This window comes from Ylistrum balloti, unplaced genomic scaffold (assembly GCF_031769215.1).
Source record: "Ylistrum balloti isolate Yb309-2 unplaced genomic scaffold, AGI_CSIRO_Ybal_v1 Utg370346, whole genome shotgun sequence".
NCBI classification, from domain to species: domain Eukaryota; kingdom Metazoa; phylum Mollusca; class Bivalvia; order Pectinida; family Pectinidae; genus Ylistrum; species Ylistrum balloti.
In genome coordinates this window covers 456,387-475,694 of record NW_026782248.1, presented here as the reverse complement: position 1 = coordinate 475,694, position 19,308 = coordinate 456,387, and the positions used below count along the sequence as shown (strand labels likewise).

Genomic DNA, 19,308 nt, shown 5'->3' with positions numbered 1-19,308 from the left:
CACCACGAAGAGCATTGATTCGCTCATGAGAGACACTGCTTCAGCGGAAATGGGAAATTGTTGCAATAATAGCGTTTGTGTTTTAAGCGAAACCCAGTATCATCTGATTGTCATAATATCTCATTACCAATCATTATCATATTTTAAAAACGATTTTGAGAACTTTTCATCTTTATAGTTAAGTTTAATTCCCATGCTTGTTTAACTGTAACAAATGTAGAATGGGAACTATTTCACAGAGCAAGATCAAACATGTACAATACAACTGCGCTGTATATCTTTCGCGTTTTTTGTACAGAATTGTAATTTCGAGTGAACAAGCAGGTTAGTAGTCCCCAGACGGGAATTTGTTGGGAAGTTGACTGTAGTTTTACACTGTGTCTATCTCTCCTTCCGCTACATGTATTTTGCCTTGGTTTTACAATTTGACTTAAAGTCTTACCTTTGCCCTACATCAAAGAAAAGGTTTTCCAGGGAATTATTGTCTACACTACTAGTCACAGACACTTCTAACTTGGATATAGGGTCACTTTCCTGGCATTCTTGGCGTACATGCATATGTGGAAAAGGATAATTAAGCGAATTACCGTCCCAATCCCTCCATAGTTGTGAAATTATTAACTTTATTTGTTATGTATATAACCAAGACGTACTTGAATCGGATAAATTAATGTCGAATGATTTAGCGTGCTATAAGGTTATGAAATGACTACGTAGCTATTTCATTGTGAAATGATTTAATCGTCTAAAGAATCATGTCAACCGATTGAATCGAATATTAAAATGAAATGTGTTTCATCTGTTACAATAACGTTGATTGGTCCAATTGCTTATTGTGGTGATTCAATTTGTTATTGAAATATTGAATAAATTGCCCCCTTTTGACAAGGATAAATTATTCAATCGATAATTATATTGATGACTGATTTGATCGGTTATTGTAATGTTGACTGATTTGATCGGTTATTGTAATGTTGACTGATTTGATCGGTTATTGTAATGTTGAATGATTTGATCGGTTATTGTAATGTTGACTGATTGGATCGGTTATTGTAATGTTGACTGATTTGATCGGTTATTGTAATGTTGACTGATTTGATCGGTTATTGTAATGTTGAATGATTTGATCGGTTATTGTAATGTTGACTGATTTGATCGGTTATTGTAATATTGAATGATTTGCTCGGTTATTGTAATGTTGACTGATTTGATCGGTTATTGTAATATTGAATGATTTGCTCGGTTATTGTAATGTTGACGGATTTGATCGGTTATTGTAATATTGAATGATTTGCTCGGTTATTGTAATGTTGACTGATTTGATCGGTTATTGTAATATTGAATGATTTGCTCGGTTATTGTAATGTTGACTGATTTGATCGATTATTGTAATGTTGACTGATTTGGTCGGCTATTGTAATGTTGAATGATTTATTTAGTTTTAATAAATTTTGATAATGCTGAAGGATCTACTCGCGTATTGTAATGATTTAATTGGATATTATGTTGAATAACCCATTATAATAAAATGGAATAATTTAGTCGGTTATTGTAATGTTGAATTATCTACCACTAAATTATCTACTATCCTGATATTCAATATGTTAACCCGTTACTGCAATCTTGAATGCTTTAAGCTGATATTTCAACGATTCCAGTAGTGCTTACAGAATAACAGCCGGTAAGATTGGTTCTGCTCACACTTTCAGATATTGTAGGGATTCAATTCAAATTTGATTAAATGTAACGTTCTAGATAATAAAACTGAATGAATGGATAAGAGATATATCGTCTTGCGAATGTCAGACATCTTTTAAAATCGACATGGAGTGAAGTCGTTCTTTCTGTGTTTTCGAGAAATATAATTGATATGTTCTATATTTAGTTAATATACTGTAAGATTAAATTTATATCTTTTACTATGTGAAGCCTTTACGTAACGTGTAGTTGTTTTTATGTATAAGTTTATGTAGATCTCTAGTTTAAACTACTCTCGGTTCCGTGTGTTTTATGTATTTCCGTTACCGTGTCTTATTCAGATGTCGTTTGTGGTTAAACTTCAACAAAGTGAATTTTGATACATGTAATTGTCGGCAAAATAAATGAAAAAAAAATCGATTGTCGCTTATATTTTAGCAAATTTAAGCACAGAACTTGCCGCGACAACGGAAATGTTGTGAATCGGATTTACACTAAGTGAATCATTTTACTTGTCAGATCAATTTCACTGACATTGAGGACCTCACTGTCTTGTGATGGGGACATGGGAAAGTCATGAGACATGATATGATTTTAAGTACGAGTTCAGATACACGTAACCTCCAAATGACCTCAGTGTGACCTCTGGAAGAAGGGCGTTTTAGCGTCACATCACTTGTAGAGCATACTGTATATATGTATATATATACTTCACTATTTTCCTTCCGGTTATCTACTATATATTTGTATATAAGTCCCTCACTGGAAAACGCGTGGTGGGGGATGGGTTGGGTTGGGGGCGGAGGTTCTTATTTTAATCCCACCATTTGATGATGGTTGGCTATTCAAACAATTTTTGTTTTCGCTTTAGAATTACTCGAAGGATCTTTCTCAAATTGCATATATAGGTTACCCATGGTCTCTAGTTGTGCCCATGTGATTTTGGGACTGATCAGAAAAACAAAATGGCCGAAAGACGGCCATATTAGATTTTGACTTTGCAAGTTTGTTTTCGCTATTTCTTGAGAACTACCCCATAGATCTTTCTAAACTTCCATATATAGGTTCCTTTTGGTCCCTAGTTATTGCAATCTAATTTAGGGATTAATCAGAAAAACACAATGGCCGACAGGTGGCCATCTTTAATTTTTAATTTGAAAGTTTGTTATCGCTATTTCTTAAGAGGAACTTCATAGATCTTTGTTAAATTTCATAAGTCGGTTCTCATTGGTTCCTAGTTGTTCCAGTTTATTTTGGGTCTGTGATCGCTATTTCTTGACTCCAGTTCGGAACTACAACATAGATCTTCTTCAAATTTCATGTGTTTGCTTTCTTTGATCCCTTGTTGTGCCTGTTTGAGACTGATCAGACAAACAAAATGGCCAACAAGCAGCCATTTTGGATTTTGCTAGTCACTATCATCGCTATTTCTGCAAAGGAATGTTGAAATGTCTTATCATTAAAAGCAAAAACATAGAGGGGAAGAGAAAAAAGGGAAAAGATCCAACTTTAAAAGAGCATATAAAGATCAAACAATGGTGGGCGCCGAGATCCCTATGAGATCTCTTTTTTATTGTCTTTCCGTCCTTCCGTCTTTACGTTTTTTTCCGTTTGTCTCGAATCTTACACTTGAACTTCATACCTTGGGTAAAGCTTCACTCTGTTGAGGCAATGTTGCAATTATGGTATCAAACATATCTCATTCTGACCTACATTTTGACCTTTGACTTACCCAAAGTTCTACATTATGGACCTTTGAGTTACCACATAGTTAACAAAAATGTCTGCACTATCTCTACACTACTAGTTTGTGGAACATGATACATTGAGTACGGCTTCACCTTGGTGAAACAGTGTGTCAATTAAATAGGGGGACTGTAGTTCACAAAAGTATGTAGTTATAGTGCATTATATTTAATATCGCAAATGAGACGTTTTTCATCTGATAAATTTATGAACAATAAAATCAATTTGGATGGTGGGAACAAGCAACAACACAATATAGTGCTTTCGAAGAAGAGAAGTTATCAATATCAAAATTCATATTTTTTATGGTTCATGTACCTCTTATTTTAACCAGTTTTACGCGGTCGCCTTCTAGGTTTCAATAGTCTAGACACCTAGCATCACTGACGAGTCCTAGAAGGACGAAACAGCTGTATGATGTATTATAACTGATGAGTCCTAGAAGGACGAAACAGGTGTACGAGGTAGCATCACTGACGTGTCCTAGAAGGACGAAACAGCTATATGATGTAGCATCACCGATTGAGTCCTAGAAAGAGGAAACAGTTGTATGATTTAGCATCTCCCAGAAGTCCTGGAATGACGAAACAGCTGTATGATGTAGCATCACTGATGAGTCCTAGAAGGACGAAAAAGTTGTATGATGTAGCATAACTGATGAGTCCTGGAAGGACGAAACAACTGTATGATGTAGCATCACTGATGAGTCCTGGAAGGATGAAATAGCTGTATGATGTATTTTCACTGACGAGTCCTAGAAGGACGAAACAACTTTATGATGTAGTATCACTTATGAGTCCTAGAAGGACGAAACAGTTGTATGGCGCAGTTTCAATTTGTAATTTGCTTATATTGTGTCTAATTCTAAATTGGTTTTTAAAGTTAGAGTTCACTTGTTTTTTTTCTGTATAACTCTTAATGTTCTATAACCGTTGAACTGTGTGAAAAAAGGCTGCAGTTAAAAAACACAATTTGATAAAATTGAAGCCATCAATCACACGGAAATCATGTCATTTGAAAAAACTCTTCTCTTGTCCCTAATTTGCTTATTGGTCCTTAGTTTTGTTATGACTCATTTGTGAATTTTGGAATTCGTCCACTACAAGCATACATAGTCAGTCTGATTAAACTATAAAATGCATTTTAGCCATACAGCGATATTTCTCAGTGTTGCAGTACCTAAATTTCCATTGTAGTCTTGTTTGATATCCGGGCACTTTGGAATGTGAAAGAGGATCTCGCCGTACGCTTACTGTAGTGTTGACACTGTCGTCCTTCATTTAAGCGTACACAAACATTGCACGGCGCCTCCTGTCCTAACAAGTTGTAATCGGATTTGGGAGAAAATCGGTTCTTTTTTTCTTCGAATCTCCCATTCTTGAACCCATCAGTAACGATGTTAAAGCTTAAGTTATTTGCTATTTTAATTCCACAGCAAATTGATTGCTTCAGAAAATAGCCTTCCGTTGTTAATGTTGATCTCTATTGATTGATTTTACCATTCGATTTCCTGGTTTAAACATGTAAAAGTTGGAAGAGGACTGCTGCAATGATCATATATAAAAAAGGAACGTTCGGGGGAAAATCTTATTGGTGTTTGTTTAGTACAGAGAACTTACATACTTGTAAAACGTTTCAAAGATCTTGACAAAATGTAAAACACCCAGATGATTGCATAAGCACAGTCATTAACAGTCTAGTTCACCAAGCCGCTTTATTACTTCGTTATTATGTTGGTATAACTTGTGCAGACAAGAGTCTGATCGAACGAGACTAACCCATTAATTTATCGTGGTCATTAAATGATTAAATTCGATCTCGATTCTGCCGTGTGGTTTAAAATTCGAAACGGAGTGTTCCGTAACCTTAACGCATTTTTTTCCGAATCCGTCTAAAATGCAACGCTTGTAATCACATGCGTACGATCTTGCACGTACTCTGCTACCCTACCTGTTTTTTTCATGTACAGACATACTTTTCTCCAGAATTCTCGAAAGGCTGTTCGGAATGTGTGTCACATTGTCAGAAAAGCAAGTTGGCATATGATACAACAATATTTTTTCAAAGGCGGAATGTCGCATATATTTATAAAAGTGTCAGTTTTCTCGCTATAAATCAAGTTGTCGCCCATAGTTAAACGATTGTCAGCCAAAAGTGTATGCCCTAATGCTACAATACAAATGTATGCATATGAAGAAATCAGGTTGGAATAATTTTATGGTTTGATGATGATGATGATGATGATGATGATGATGATGATGATGATGATGATGATGATGATGATGATGATGATGACGAGGAGTAGGAGGATGTGTATATATTTTTTGTTTCTATTCCAGTGCCGTGTGGAGGGTGAAGGAACTGGGCGGATGTATATAGGGATTATAAAGAAGAGGATTTACACTGTAAGATTTTTTTTATCTTTCTTGGTTCCTCCAGACTTTCTTTATAGTAGGTGTATTTATCTATATATTGTTGTTTTCTGGTAGACAATAGTTGTCTCATAAATGTATGATCGTTTCTCTTCACGGAAAAAATCTATTTTAAGAACATCACCATGAGCTTGAATTGGAGATCGATACACACATTTCGTAAACAGAATGCGTTTTATTGTGTCTAATGTCTAATTACAATTTCTTCTATCTTTAACACTTGTCTTGGGTCTCATCTAAACGTGACATTTGTTGGAAAAGAGTCTTGCATTTTCAAAAGAGTCGTCATTTATAGAATCTTCACACAGGAGAAATAACAAAAAAGTTTGCCACAAATGTTGTTTTAATCGGCATTTGATATCTTGATGACAAAAAAAATATTTTATATCTCCTGACTGTTCTCACTGAACATTAGTCTGCAGAAAAAGCGCGTAACAGTTTAACCCCCGTGGTGACTTTGTTTCAAGACGTGCTTTGATATGCAAGTTCTCCGTTAATACCTCAAGTGTTATGTTGTGATATATAAACATGTTTATAGCTGTCTAAGATAAGATACAGTCGACCCTAATGGATTTCTGTACAGACAATGTACATTCAGCGCATGACTGGTGAGAAAAAGTGCATTTTATCGGCACGCATGCATTTCTCTCACTGTGTGTAAACTGTAACGCACTGAATGACGAGCTTACATTTCCCGGTTGCTGTGTAGGAACCTTAGTAGAAAAGATATATATCGTGAATAACAGTATTTAATACTATATTTGTTACATGTACCGATAACAATGATGCGAATAGTTTGGTTTGAGTGTTTCCGAATTCCCGATACGGGGAAATGATTGGATTTTCTCCGGAGAAGAATTCATTTCACTGAAATTTTAAAAGAACCAGACCCACTCCTCGACCGATATTATATTATATCAAAAAACAATTCATGATTTTCTATTTTCCTTGTGTAGCAAAAGTTCTGTCTAACCCTGCAATACCGCAACTTTAAAGTAAATCGCTACCAATCTAACGTAATAAATAGTTTTTACAAAGAATTCGAAACGACTCAGTGCTAATTCATAATTATGCGGGAAGTCCTGCCCTCTGACGCATGCGCAAAAAAATGTAAATAAATCTGCCGTCTTCCAACATGGCAGAAAGCGTGCGAGTGAAGCGGGGAAGAAAACGTGTTTTGACGGACTCTGAGGCGAAGAAAAAGGAAGATGGTTGCTTCATACTCTGTATCGCTCTCTGTTTGGCTCTCGTGTAGTATCACTCTAAAATTATATTCATGAATACTCTTACCGAATATTTGCTTTAGATAGATCCATTTCACGATGTTCTATATGTTTGTTACCATATCGTAGCCCCCATTTGAGGGCCTCTTTGCAATTGATCGTATTTTTTCTCTTAATCTGCACGTTTTTGTGTCATATCTAAACATTGAAAGATATGATCAATACATACGTTAGATGATTTCCATACAGGATATATAGAATATTGATTGCATTTATCGGTAAAATCTCTTTACAAGCGATGTCACATAGACATACTACTCACCTCTTCCTCCATTTTTGTTTTGGTTCTAACCGCGGCTGAACGTATCACGTGACATTTCCTAATCAATATTCATATTCTGGTGTTGATTAATGAAACTAATTCCGGCACCGATATCTCCGGTACCCTTTCAATTTCATTTTCAAAACTTTATACAAGTCTTTATTTATATATTATCTATTAGTATACAACATTTCCAGTCAATGAAATATGAAAAAAAATATCCATAACGGAGTGGGTCTGGCTTTTTAACTTTGAGACGTTACAGAAAGGAAGCTTAGGTGTTTTAAATCGATCTCCACAGCAACAACAAAGCGTGTTTCAAACATGTGATTTACATTTATATTGTTTAAATCGTTAATGCATACGACATCGCGCGTATGCAACGAAACATCATCATGAGTGCTAGTGAACCAGGAAAAGACTTAACCAGAGTCTCACATACGTTTGACGGCTATATATATCTTGCAGAACGTCTGGTAGCGTACTGGTAACGCCTCCACAAAAGGCGATTGGGGTTCGATTTGAGTGTCTGACATGGCATGATATTCTTACCTACCCAATCAAATGAGTTTTCCACGGTAAAGAGTACTAGGAGTACTGCCGTCGCGTGCTTCATGAAATTATTATTTCGCATTTGTTATATATATATATATATATATATATATATAACAAGGTTGCAGTTTACAGTACTTCTTATGAATTTTGTTTAGTGGGCTTCCCATCTGATTAACCCAATTCTTTTCTAATTCACAGTAAAGTGTTTTCTGTTCATAATGTGTATTTACTTCCACTTGATCAGAACAGCAAAGATAAACACCAATAAATATAACATTTCCCACTCAAAGATATTCTCTTGTAAGGTTTGTTAAGATGACCAAACTTCCCTCGATCGTGTCGATTTATCAATGTTTTTATATAAAAGGAGGAGTGCCAATTTGGGCCTTCTGGCGGCCATGACCGATATTTTTTATTTCTTGTGTAGGAATTCCTTGGGGTTAGGCGGTCATGATATGACATAAAATTAAGGTCAGATCTGAGCCATTCATTAGTTATGGGGGGGTAAAGTGGGGGGTAAAATTCATAAACAGCTCCATTATGACAGACCTACATTATATTTTTGGATTTTTTCTTCTTAATTTTCATGTAATCCGATGTTTAAATCCGGATTTAGATAGGAGAAGCTGACCTAACTTTACTTTCATTCTATGACGAAAAGGACACGCGGACGCACGTTGAATTTGAACCGGATTATTTTTCAAATCTTTTTCAGGCATTCTTAATGATATCGTGTCACGCAACAGATATTGCATTCGTTTTATAAAGAAATACACGACAACTTCACTCAATGCTTATCTTGGTTTCTCAAATCAATAACAAATGAATGAATTGAATTGACATCATATAAATCATGATAATGGAATATTGTTGTATGACGTATACATTTTACATGTAGATACGAAATGTAATTCTCAGTATATAGAGGGGTCGATATGCGTTTTCAATTTCTCACAATTGCCTCGCGCCATTAAAAATAACGAAGTCATGCAGGTGTTATATGATCAACCCCTAGGTAGGCGTTAATTACAACGGTTTCTCAATACTCTCCTTAAAGTTATGAAATTAATAATACATATTAATTTGGCCGTCTCGACTCGTCTAGACAGCAAGGTGCCTCTTGAGCCAGAGACAAGCTAAGACAAGCCAGTTTTCAATACTACTGCCTGGTAGAGATTTTCTGCTTTTGACCACAACAGGTGTAAGCTATTGGACACCAATTGTGGTCATCTTTGGGGCCAGAGGCCCTATACAAGAGAGATTTGTGTTTCAGTTGTTTAAAGAAACAAGACCGGCTTGTTGAAATAGTTAGATGTCGAATCTCAACAAGGATATAATATGTTTTACATCGCTGCATTATACATATAAAATATGATGATTGAATGGCCAACACATAGGTCTGATTAGGATATAGTAGGATGATGACCAATTCAAATTGATTTTTTTAAGATTTGTCGCACTTCAAAAATACATTCTAATATACTATAACAAGGTATCATATGTTCGAACCCTCCATTCCTGATATACAGACACGTAGCGTAGGTGCTGACGTTCCCCAGGGTTCAAATATAACAACAATTTTAGACCACGGAGTCGATCTCTAAAATGCTGTAGTAGGTCACCGAAGCAGTCGACTCCATCTTTATTTCATCCCCTTGTCACTTCCTGTATCTACTTTCATTCTTTACTTTAGCTATTCAACTTACTTTTCTATCTTTTCTCGTCTACTAAAATTTCATTTCCAGTTGATACTATCTCCATCAATAATATGGTCATTGTAAGTATCCTTTAACATGATACATTTACAAGATTTGTATAACGGATGTCGTCGACGAAGTTGGAGACGCTTACTCTACTGGAACATGATCTTATTCTCTTTGTACTTTTTTACAGGTCTGCGTGTGACTTTTCCATCATTCATCCTTTGCCCGTAAGGGAGGTATTTGCAATTTAATTTTGTTTTGCCGAAATGTACTTTATTCTCCTAAACATGTATGAAAGACAATGGCAGTTGTTAATATTAGTGTATTGTAACTATTTATCTAATGAATGAACCGTGTCAATTCTAAAAATATCGATATCCCGGTCTTCCATAATTAAAATGAATAGACCAAAATAATTGGGTATTAATAAAATTTCATTGATTTTTTAGAATGATTTTTCAGTTCATTTTTTTTTAAAATCTAACAAATTTAACCTCAATTTCTGCGAATGATATTAAATTAATCCTAGACAAGCTTGCTCATGTTTTACTGAAATTGAAGTGCTTTAGGCAGTCACAGTCTAGCCTTGAATAGTGGTGAATCTGCACTCCACTTCTGACAGCACCTGTTGTTGCCAATGCGTGCATATTGTAGTGACGTGTGACATAATTAGCCATGAAAGTGACTATAATTATCCCAGGCACGTGCTACACTAATTGCCCGCGCTACGTAATAATTACATATGCATATCTTTCTGACATGACAAGTGGTATATTTGGAGATTGTTAAATATATATATATGAGAAGACATAGATAGATCTCGCTATATTTACAGCCAGCGCAGGGAACTTGTTTATGTTTACGATACACAACGTTGTCCTTGGTTACAAAGATCTGTTATTTTATGAGAGTAAATAGTATTTGTTCTGTTCGTATCTTGGATCATTGTAAAACATGTATACATGCACAAGCATGAACGCCACGTAAATAAATTTCAACTGAATCCGTTTTTTTTTAATATTGAATGAAAACATTTGCACCACAGTCTTATTTCTTTGAGAGTGGCCATTGTGTTTGTGTTACCCTAGTTTTATTCTTTGATGTTTATTGAAAAAGTAAAAAAAAAAACTGAATGAAAGATAGATCAAATAATACATTGTTTGCACTTTAACAGTAAAATCTCCCCTGCTACAACTGAAGTTAGCTAAACGTGAGAAATACAAACATTTCAAGTGCCTGGAAATATCAGCCAGCTTCAGATTGGCGTCAATAAAGTATTCTAGAAAAAACAACTGTGCAATAGAACTTTAAATTACATAAGACTTCATTTGATCTTTTCTGGAATTAAAGTAACTGTAGTTCATCAAACGGTTTGTTTAAGTGAGTTAAAACCATTCACAGTGTTGTAAAGACATCTCACCTTGAAAAAAGAAGGTTAATAGACTTTTGAAATTGAGTTGATGACTGACAGTGAAATGTACATGACTGACGGTGAAATGAATTCTCTGCGGTTTATTTCGTTTGATAAAAACAAGCGACCTTGAACGAATTTTGCCAACACATACATCTCTCTTAACACTTACCTGAAGAACAGGGATTCGTACACACAAACCGTTTATAAGCAATTGGCGTAAATTTTTGAAGTAAGACTGTATGTCTTCCTTAGCCTGGAGCTAGTTTCCTCGCTGGAACAAATACCAATTATGTTTGTACAGTGCGATCTAGTTTCACACAGTTTAAAGGGTTATGTAAGACTTATCATTATTATTAATTAACATTGGACTGGTGTTCCTCATCGTTTCGAAATACATCTGCCAGACATTGCAGACATGTATTTGCAACCACGAACGTCATCAAAATGAGTTGGTCAGTACGCTAATGACTGCTGCTAATTGACACCTCGTTACCATATGACTATGACGTCATACTCGACCATTACATGGTCGCACTATTATTTTAACATTATGAGATTTTGCGACAAAGCGTAACAGTGTGACGTCATGTTGGGGGTGTGACAGCTTAGCTTTATTATGACATCATACGAGTGTGTGACGTAACTATTATGACGTCAAGATGAATATGGGTCAGGGCTTAGTCATAATGACCTCATATTAATGTGCGTCATAGTGTAAAAGCTGTTATGACGTGACGTCATGCTTATTCTAGATAGAATGCATGTGTCGTTTAGATTGTCTTGCAGACAAATTGTGTTCACGGGAGGAGATTATAACTAGAATTGATATCACAGACGCATTTGTTTCCTACTAATTAATCTTAAATGATACATTACTTGGTATTTTGCAAGGAACGTTAAAACAGACAACACTGAACGGAATAGTTGTCCACCTTTGGTTCTGATAATTTCAATTATGACGTCACAATCTCGATGATTATATGAAGCTCATTTAAATATGCCTTTTTTCTGACCTTTTTTGGTCATTTCCGACATTTCCCGGCTTTTTCCGGCTATACACGTCTTATCTCGTCTTGCAATGGAGATTTATTTGGGTGATATCCTAATTACGTGTTTTATCCAGTTCTCCAGAACAACCAATGTATCGTTGGTGAAAACCTAGAGCCAATGTCACTGTTTGACATTATGTCTTGATCCTCTATACTACGTAATTTATGGGTCGATACAAAGCCTGATCAACACTATAGAGAGATATTTGATGCGGCAGTGAAGCGATAACCGATTACTGGTATGGATCATAAGTAATGAACACACTGGAGGCACATTATGGAAGGCAACTACATATTACATGTTCCAAGGCCACGAGAAGCTGTAAAATTAGACGTAATGATTTTTAAGGTCTTTTTTTGTATTTTAGGGAGAGAAAACAATGCTAATAAAGATCCATTAATTGTCAAAGAATAAATAAAATAGCACGGCGTTTACACACTAACTGGGTGCCAATGAGTGTGTTTCTCACAGTGAAAAACTTCCTTTAGGATAGAGAGGATGGTCTCTCCTATACAGGTGATCGTTATAGAGAGTCAACAAATTGCCATCAGAGAACTGGTATTCCTAGGCAGGCGTTCGCATTTGAGAGTATATAAAACAACCGCTTGAGTAAAAATAAATGGTCTTTTAAGAGATATGGAACCCAAAGAGAGTCTATGAAACTGCCAATAGGTTTTAGATAACTGATCTTCCCAGACAGAAGGCTGCAATAGAGAGTGTATATAACTGTCATCGTGGTAGAGAGAACCGTCTTCCTTGACAGATGGTCGTTATAGAGAGTGCCTTAAACTGCTACAAGAAGGAGATTTTCTTCCTAGACATGTGGTCGCCATAGGTAGTATATAGATATATTCATCATATTTCGCTTAATACGTGAAATTATCTTAAGAATGAGAAAACTGGTCTTCCTATGTAGATAATCGCTAATGACGGTATATCAGTGCACCATATAGTTACAGTATACCAGTACAACCTATAGTTACAATATACCAGTACAACCTATAGTTACAGTATACCAGTACAACCTATAGTTACAGTATACCTGTACAACCTATAGTTACAGTACACCAGGACAACCTATAGTTACAGTATACCAGTACAACCTATAGTTACAGTATACCAGTATAACCTATAGTTACAGTATACCAGTATAGTTACAGTATACCAGTACAACCTATAGTTACAGTATACCAGTACAACCTATAGTTACAATCTACCAGTACAACCTGTAGTTACAGTATACCTGTACAACCTTTAGTTACAGAATACCTGTACAACCTATAGTTACAGTATACCAGTACAACCTATAGTTACAGTACACCAGTACAACCTATAGTTACAGTACAGCCTATAGTTACAGTACACCAGGACAACCTATAGTTACAGTACACCAGTACAACCTATAGTTACAGTACCTATAGTTACAGTACAACCTATAGTTACAGTATACCAGTACAACCTATAGTTACAGTATACCAGTACAACCTATAGTTACAGTACAGCCTATAGTTACAGTACACCAGGACAACCTATAGTTACAGTATACCAGTACAACCTATAGTTACAGTACACCAGTACAACCTATAGTTACAGTATACCTGTACAACCTATAGTTACAGTATACCAGTACAACCTATAGTTACAGTATACCTGTACAACCTATAGTTACAGTACACCAGTACAACCTATAGTTACAGTACACCAGTACAACCTATAGTTACAGTATACCAGTACAACCTATAGTTACAGTACAGCCTATAGTTACAGTATACCAGTACAACCTATAGTTACATTATACCAGTACAACCTATAGTTACAATATACCAGTGCACCATATAGTTACAGTATACCAGTACAACCTATAGTTACAATATATCAGTACAACCTATAGTTACAGTACGACCTATAGTTACAGTACAACCTATAGTTACAGTATACCAGTACAACCTATAGTTACAGTATACCAGTACAACCTATAGTTACAGTATACCAGTACAACCTATAGTTACAATATACCAGTACAACCTATAGTTACAGTATACCAGTACAACCTATAGTTACAGTATACCAGTACAACCTATAGTTACAGTATACTAGTACAACCTATAGTTACAGTATACCTGTACAACCTATAGTTACATTATACCAGTACAACCTATAGTTACAATATACCAGTGCACCATATAGTTACAGTATACCAGTACAACCTATAGTTACAGTATACCAGTGCACCATATAGTTACAGTATACCAGTACAACCTATAGTTACAATATACCAGTGCACCATATAGTTACAGTATACCAGTACAACCTATAGTTACAGTATACCAGTACAACCTATAGTTACAGTACGACCTATAGTTACAGTACAACCTATAGTTACAGTATACCAGTACACCCAATAGTTACAGTATACCAGTACACCCAATAGTTACAGTATACCTGTACAACCTATAGTTACAATATACCAGTACACCCAATAGTTACAGTATACCAGTACACCCAATAGTTACAATATACTAGTACAATCTATAGTTACAGTATACCAGTGCACCATATAGTTACAGTATACCAGTACACCCAATAGTTACAATATACTAGTACAACCTATAGTTACAGTATACCAGTACACCCAATAGTTACAATCTACCAGTACAACCTATAGTTACAGTATACCTGTACAACCTATAGTTACAGTATACCAGTACAATTTATAGTTACATTATACCAGTACAACCTATAGTTACAATATACCAGTACAACCTATAGTTACAGTATACCTGTACAACCTATAGTTACAGTATACCAGTACAACCTATAATTACAGTATACCAATACACCCAATAGTTACAGTATACCTGTACAACCTATAGCTACTATCTCTATGAAGAGTTGATTCCTTATAGACAGGTGATAGCTTTAGGCACGTAGTAGATCTATACAGATGGTCGTTATATAGAGTGCTATATCATTGAAGATATTACACGCTACAGACAGGTGTTAGCTATAGTTGCGTAGAAGATATATAGAGATGGTCGTTATAGAGAATGGACTATCAAGGTAGATATTACATGTTAGAGACAGATTTTAGCTACAAGTGCGTAGTAGATATATACAGATGGTCGTTATAGAGAGTGGTCTATTAGATAGATATTACACGTTATCGACAGGTATAGTTATAAAGTGATCCACAAGTATTTTGTAGCTCACGTACACGTATGTTGTAAAGCTATATTTTCCCGATACATTGGTTGTATTAGTACCTATATGTAGGAGCGGTTTGGAGAGGAACGGTGGCATGAATTGAATGCGGACGATATTTAAGGACAATTGAATTAGGAGATCAATATTTGTTTATTTAATGATACGTATATTTAACTGTTGTAGTTTTCTATGTGATTGTGTATATCAACTGTAGCCAACTCACAGTTGGCAAAAACTTGTTAGTCAGCCTATCCTAATCCCTTGTCATCAGTTAAATCTCAGGGCCTGGCACCTCTCCATGGCGACCTGGCGGAGTTATCGACCTTGGTGGGGTAATTACAACAGTTTCATTCATCGCAGTGGGATTGGTGAAATGTGAATTCCAGAGCAGTAATGGCCGGGTTATAAACTTGTCAGACTCGGCTATGGTAATGATGCTGTGATTTTAAACCAAATATCTTCGATTTTTTTATTTCCCATTTGACGCAAGTTCAGGGTCTTTCAGTATACTGTCATGTGTTTTTGACAGGCCTTTCAGTATACTGTCATGTGTTTTTCACAAGCCTTTCAGTATACTGTCATGTGTTTTTCACAGACCTCTCAGTATACTATCATGTGTTTTTCACAGGCCTTTCAGTATACTGTCATGTGTTTTTCACAGGCCTTTCGGTATACTTTCATGTGTTTTTCACAGACCTCTCAGTATACTGTCATGTGTTTTTGACAGACCTCTCAGTATACTGTCATGTGTTTTTCACAGACCTCTCAGTATACTGTCATGTATTTTTGACAGACCTCTCAGTATACTGTCATGTGTTTTTCACAGACCTCTCAGTATACTGTCATGTGTTTTTGACAGGCCTTTCAGTATAATGTCATGTGTTTTTCACAGGCCTTTCAGTATACTGTCATGTGTTTTTCACAGACCTCTCAGTATACTGTCATGTGTTTTTCACAAGCCTTTCAGTATACTGTCATGTGTTTTTGACAGACCTCTCAGTATACTGTCATGTGTTTTTCACAGACCTCTCAGTATACTGTCATGTGTTTTTCACAGGTCTTTCAGTATACTGTCATGTGTTTTTCACAGACCTCTCAGTATACTGTCATGTGTTTTTCACAGACCGCTCAGTATACTGTCATGTGCTTTTCACAGGCCTTTCAGTATACTGTCATGTGTTTTTCACAGACCTCTCAGTATACTGTCATGTGTTTTTCACAGACCTCTCAGTATACTGTCATGTGTTTTTCACAGGTCTTTCAGTATACTGTCACGTGTTTTTCACAGACCTCTCAGTATACTGTCATGTGTTTTTCACAAGCCTTTCACTGTCATGTGTTTTTCACAGGCCTTTCAGTATACTGTCATGTGTTTTTCACAGACCTCTCAGTATACTGTCATGTGTTTTTCACAGGTCTTTCAGTATACTGTCATGTGTTTTTCACAGACCTCTCAGTATACTGTCATGTGTTTTTCACAGACCTCTATACTGTCATGTGCTTTTCACAGGCCTTTCAGTATACTGTCATGTGTTTTTCACAGACCTCTCAGTATACTGTCTGTGTTTTTCACAGGCCTTTCAGTATACTGTCATGTGTTTTTTTCAGTATACTGTCATGTGTTTTTCACAGACTCTCAGTATACTGTCATGTGTTTTTCACAGACCTCTCAGTATACTGTCATGTGTTTTTCACAGGTCTTTCAGTATACTGTCACGTGTTTTTCACAGACCTCTCAGTATACTGTCATGTGTTTTTCACAAGCCTTTCAGTATACTGTCATGTGTTTTTCACAGGCCTTTCAGTATACTGTCATGTGTTTTTCACAGACCTCTCAGTATACTGTCATGTGTTTTTCACAGGTCTTTCAGTATACTGTCATGTGTTTTTCACAGACCTCTCAGTATACTGTCATGTGTTTTTCACAGACCGCTCAGTATACTGTCATGTGCTTTTCACAGGCCTTTCAGTATACTGTCATGTGTTTTTCACAGACCTCTCAGTATACTGTCATGTGTTTTTCACAGGCCTTTCAGTATACTGTCATGTGTTTTTCACAGACCTCTCAGTATACTGTCATGTGTTTTTCACAGACCTCTCAGTATACTGTCATGTGTTTTTGACAGACCTCTCAGTATATTGGCAAGTGTTTTTGACAGACCTCTCACCCTGATTAAGATTATCATCTTCAAACTAAGGCTAGTCGACTCTCGCTTTTGTGCTTTGATTAAGATTATCATCTTCAAACTAAGGCTAGTCGACTCTCGCTTTTGTGCATACCACCCATTGCTGTTTTGCTGGGGTAGTCGAGTTCATCACGTGACTTCTCGGAACCTTGCTTTAACCCTTCGTTTTGATCAGATTTCTTACTTTGTATAATGATGTAATAGTCGAAACCTAATTCGCCAGTCATGTTTTAATTCTTGCTTTGTAAAATGACACCTTTTTTACGCTATACGCGTGACAGAGGGAAATTAACAAACTTGAATTAATCTAAATCTGAAATTGCATGCGCAAAGACATTGTATACACTCTCCGAACGATAATGATATGAATTAGTGTTAGGTCGCTCCTATCATTGTTTTAATTACGACGTTGTTTGTAAAACGGTTATGCAAACTTTTTAATAGTACAATTAACAGTAATACACTATTTTAATATATATTTAAGTGTTATAATGCTTTTAACAGTTATGAAATGAATACATAACCATTTAGTGTCTTTAGCAATTTAAACACGCTTCAGTGAAGCCATGAATCATGCAGGTATAATTTGTTAATGAAGTTGTGTTCGCTTTTAGGCAGTGTCGATTTCATGCTAATTTTAACCTGTTATATACATAGACTTCTTGTTAAGGTTTACATGATTTTTCTCACATCAAGGCTTTTGCGTAAAGCGATCGGCGACAAGACTACAACAATCACTTTGTTCATAAAGATGTATGTGGTTAACAACATGTTTATATCGTGAAGGTCACGGTACATATCTCTTCGTGGTTGCTTGAGCATCTTCAATGACAACAGTGCATACTTCTAATATTTTTTTTATGTTTTCGTTTTTAAGTAATAAATATCCAGTGCAGCCGGTCTTCCTAGTTCTCCTCAATATGAATTAATACAGACAGATTGCTTTGAAAACCTCACAAAAATGTAGTTAGTAATCGAGATATCTTTGCTTTGATCTAATACCTGTACTGGATGATGCCATCTTTATACTTGCATTGACCGTATTTTGACCACAGACTTTTGGTTCGAATTCTTTCTATATATATATATATATATACCGACATATGATGAGTGATTGGAGCTATTTCTGTGAGACACGGAATATCATATATATATATATATATAAGTGGGTATCCGCATTCCTTTATACAGGTTTGAGGCTTCCTTAAGCCGTGTACATTTTAATAGCCTTCTTGTTTCCTCCGCCGCCGTCCGCCGTTCGCCGTCCGCCGTGCGTAAACTTTCAATTCAAATGACTTTTTTCTCAATAACCAAAAGGCTCAGTTTACTGATATTGGGCCTGTAGCATGATGGGACAAAGGGCTACCACGTTTGTTTATATGAATGGCCTTGACATGCTCTGAAGGCCACAGGGGTTAAATATTACAAAATGTTTAAATGACTTCTTTTCAATACCCAAAACCCACAGGTTGATAATAGGCATGAAGCATGCTTTGCGTAAGGACTACCATGTTTGTTAATATGAATGACCTTGACTTGCTCTCAAGATCACAGAGGTCAAATATCTTGAAATGTTTAAACGACTTCTCAATAGCCAAATGTCCCGTGGTGTTGATATTAGGCATAAAGTATGCAAGAATGAAGCGCTACCAAGCTTGTTAATATTGATGACCCTGACCTTGGTTTGAATGTTTAAATGACTTCTTCTTAATAAGCAAAAGCCAGGGGTGCTGATATTGGGCCTGTAGCATGCTTGGATGAAGGGCTACCATATG

At 36.0% G+C, this 19,308-nt stretch overlaps 1 protein-coding gene across 1 annotated transcript in view; it reads left to right on the top strand.

Moving 5' to 3' along the window:
• Positions 1-19,308, top strand: part of LOC132553740 (uncharacterized) — a 76,325-nt gene that overhangs the window by 32,198 nt on the left and 24,819 nt on the right. The window contains exon 2 of the mRNA XM_060218011.1: positions 5,784-5,849. The gene's annotated coding sequence lies outside the window, so the exon portion shown is untranslated. The remainder of the gene's footprint in view (positions 1-5,783; positions 5,850-19,308) is intronic.